Here is a 3,346-nt window from a genome sequence, read left to right on the forward strand (position 1 = left end):
ACTGTGGTACATTTGCTGATGGTTAACTATATGATGAAATTGCTAAACTGCAACAAAATAATGTATGAATCTAGCAAGTAACCAGATTTGCTACGGTGCATGCTGGGAAGACAGCAAACACTGCCAATTCACTTTACAACTAGAATATCTAAGCTGCTAAACATTTCAGGTGGAGGATAGTTCCTTTTCATTTGTGGGGCCGTACCAGCACACAGGATAAACCTGGCAGCTTGCGCTTCCCTCTCTGCAGCCTTAACTCATACAAGGGCTAAATCCAAGCACTCTTTCAACTTACTGCTTTGAGCCACATGCAAATCCCATACTTCAAAGGACACAGTAAGAAACCGTGGATTTTTGTTTGTTTTCTTGTTCATTTTAAAAATTTCAAGCAAACTATGCTTTAGTAAAATAATTTCCATCTGGTCAAATGCTAATGTTTTAATTATGGAGCTTCCCAAGGACAACAAAACTTTAATGCAACATGAAAGAAAATGACAAATACTTACTAGAATAGTTTCAATTACTTTTTTTTCAATTGACAAAAATATTAATTCAACATACCCAAAGCCAAATTAAACTTTAACAGATATTGCTGAACTACTTGCGCTCCAAAACATAAAGAGAGCTCAGGGTTTTAGCTGCGAGTGAGCCCTTGCCCGTCACAACACTGTGCTCAGTCACTCCTGATGAGCAACCACGAGCTCATCTGGATGGCTAGACCTGGACCACACCAGCACCACGCCANTTTAGCTGCGAGTGAGCCCTTGCCCGTCACAACACTGTGCTCAGTCACTCCTGATGAGCAACCACGAGCTCATCTGGATGGCTAGACCTGGACCACACCAGCACCACGCCACTTCCCTTGCTTCTTGTGTTTCCACATTACTCCCAAAATTAGCCAACGGAAGCTAAATCTTAAAGTTTTAATAAAGATTACAATATGCCATAGGAGCAGACATGCCTTTAAAACATTCTTTTATGCATGTCACTAAAATCAAAGAGTTTTTGTTGAATATGCTTGTTATATTTTACCAGTTAAAGGGGTCAGAATTAGGCAGCACAGAGACGAGACAGCATAATGTAAAACGCTGGATACCGAGCCACACAGAGAAATGGGAGGAGAAAGACTGTGGTCTTGATTAGCAAAAACTTCACACATTAGTAGCAGATATTTGAAAATTATCCAAAACAACCACTGGTTTTTGAGTTTTTAAATAAGCCAAAGTGAGGAAAATTTAAGTAGACATAGCAGGCTGGCTCGTTAGCTCAGCTGGTTAGAGCATGGTGTTAACCCAAGGTCAAGGGTTCGGATCCCTGTACCAGCCAGCTACCAAAAAAAAAAAAAAGAATAGCAACTATTAAGTTTAATTACTCTTCTCTCTCTTTTTTTTTTTCCTTTTTGTCTTTTTTCGTGACCGGTAACGGGATCGCAACCCTCGGCGCCACGCCCGTACCTCGACCGGCAACGGGATTGCAACCCTCGGTGTCGCACCCGCACCGCGCTCAACCAGTGAGTGGATCGGTCTCTATATGGGATCTGAACCCTCGGCGGGAGCGCCGCACTCTACCGAGTGCGCCACCGGGCCGGCCCACTCTTCTCTTTTTTCAAATTCAACTTTAAAACTCAAAGTGAGGGCTGCCCCGGTGGCGCACTGCTACAGTGCGCCGCTTGGGAGTGTGGCGGCGCTCCCGCCGAGGGTTCGGATCCCATATAGAGACCAATCCACTCACTGGTTGAGCGAGGTGCGGGTGCAGCACCGAGGTTTGCAATCCCGTTGCCGGTCCCGGTCCGGTACAGGCGCGACACTGAGGGTTGCGATCCGTTGCCAGACACGAAAAAAGACAAAAAAGGAAAGAAAAAAAAAAAACTCAAAGTGAATCCTTTCTTTGCCTAAAGTAGTATGTGAGCTTGGTGTAGTTGGGCCGAGCCCGTGGCGCACTCAGGAGAGTGCGGCGTTGGGAGCACAGCAGCGCTCTCGCCACGGGTTCGGATCCTATATAGGGATGACCGGTGCGCTCACAGCACTCACTGGCTGAGCGTGGTGCGGCCAGTCTCAAAAAGGACAAAAAAAAAAAAAGAACTTGGGGTAGTTGGTTTAGAGCTATTTCTGTTTGAGGAGGACTGATGACAAAATGTTGCAGGTCTTCAGTAGTGGCAGTAGGAGTGACAGGAGCTAAAAAGCCACCCCTGCAACTGACCACGTGCTGCCCAATGGACAAATGTAAAATGGGAAAAAGGACAGAGAGAATTTACCCTGTATTTTATGAAAAATAAAGGGATGTACTGTATCTCATTTACATTTGAAGTCTCCTTTCTACACACAGGTTGGTAACAAGGAATAACAAAGAAACTAGCTGCTGGATCATCTGTCAAGGACATGGTCAGTACATAAAGGACCCCAAAGAGCCAGCTCTGCCAGAGCCATCACAAACACTGCTCTGGAGCTTCTGCTACACAAGGGCAGAGAGGCTTGATGTGGTCCCAGGGCTTTTTATTTCACTTAAAAATGTGAAGGTTCAAATAAGAGTAAAATATATTATGCTGTATAAAACTCTCGAAAAATAGTCATAAAACACAGAGTTATTTAAAATATTTTTAAATAATCATATCAATAAAAAGAAAACTTCAAATTTCTCTGTACAGAGAAGTAACCCCCTGACCATCACAACGCAGCTTTGTGACAGGTGCTGGAAACAGACAGGTCTCCCGGGTCCAGGGGTGACCCAGCCCGAGTCTGCGGCCCTCAGTGCTCATGGTGGGGTGTGCAGGAAATGGGCAGTGATGTGCCTCCGTGGTGGGGTGAGTCCATCATGGCTACCTGGCCTGGCAGGAGGCTGCTCTGCAGTTGGATGAATGAGCCAATGCTCTTCTGATGGCAGGGAGGCCCCAGGAGGAATGCACATATGGGTTCTCAGAGTGCCTCCTGCACATGGAGAAAGGAAGCGGCACTGCCCCTGCCGTACAATGAGGTCACTTGAAGAGACAAACACCCACAGGTCCCTCTGATCTGATGCTGCATTTTGAGTTTGTTGTCCTTTCAAAGTTACTTCTCAACTGAGATCATGGTGTGATCTATGCATCCTACACAAGATTGGAATCAATGATCAGAAGCAAAGTGCCCATCTAAGCTGTTAATTCTTGCAGAGTGCAGGAGGCACTCTGAGAACCCATATGTGCATTCCCCCTGGGGCCTCCCTGCCATCAGAAGAGCATTGGCTCATTCATCCAACTGCAGAGCAGCCTCCTGCCAGGCCAGGTAGCCATGATGGATTCACCCCACCACGGAGGCACATCACTGCCCATTTCCTGCCTACCCCACCATGAGCACTGAGGGCCGCAGACTCG

The 3,346-nt window shown here is 46.4% G+C and overlaps 1 protein-coding gene across 1 annotated transcript in view; it reads right to left on the reverse strand.

Annotated features, from left to right (window-relative positions):
- The window catches only part of SPIRE1 (spire-type actin nucleation factor 1), a 16,227-nt gene that overhangs the window by 8,945 nt on the left and 3,936 nt on the right, over window positions 1-3,346 (reverse strand). The window lies entirely within an intron of this gene.

The sequence above is a fragment of the Galeopterus variegatus genome, unplaced genomic scaffold, assembly GCF_000696425.1.
Source record: "Galeopterus variegatus unplaced genomic scaffold, G_variegatus-3.0.2 Scaffold2524, whole genome shotgun sequence".
In the NCBI taxonomy this organism is placed as follows: domain Eukaryota; kingdom Metazoa; phylum Chordata; class Mammalia; order Dermoptera; family Cynocephalidae; genus Galeopterus; species Galeopterus variegatus.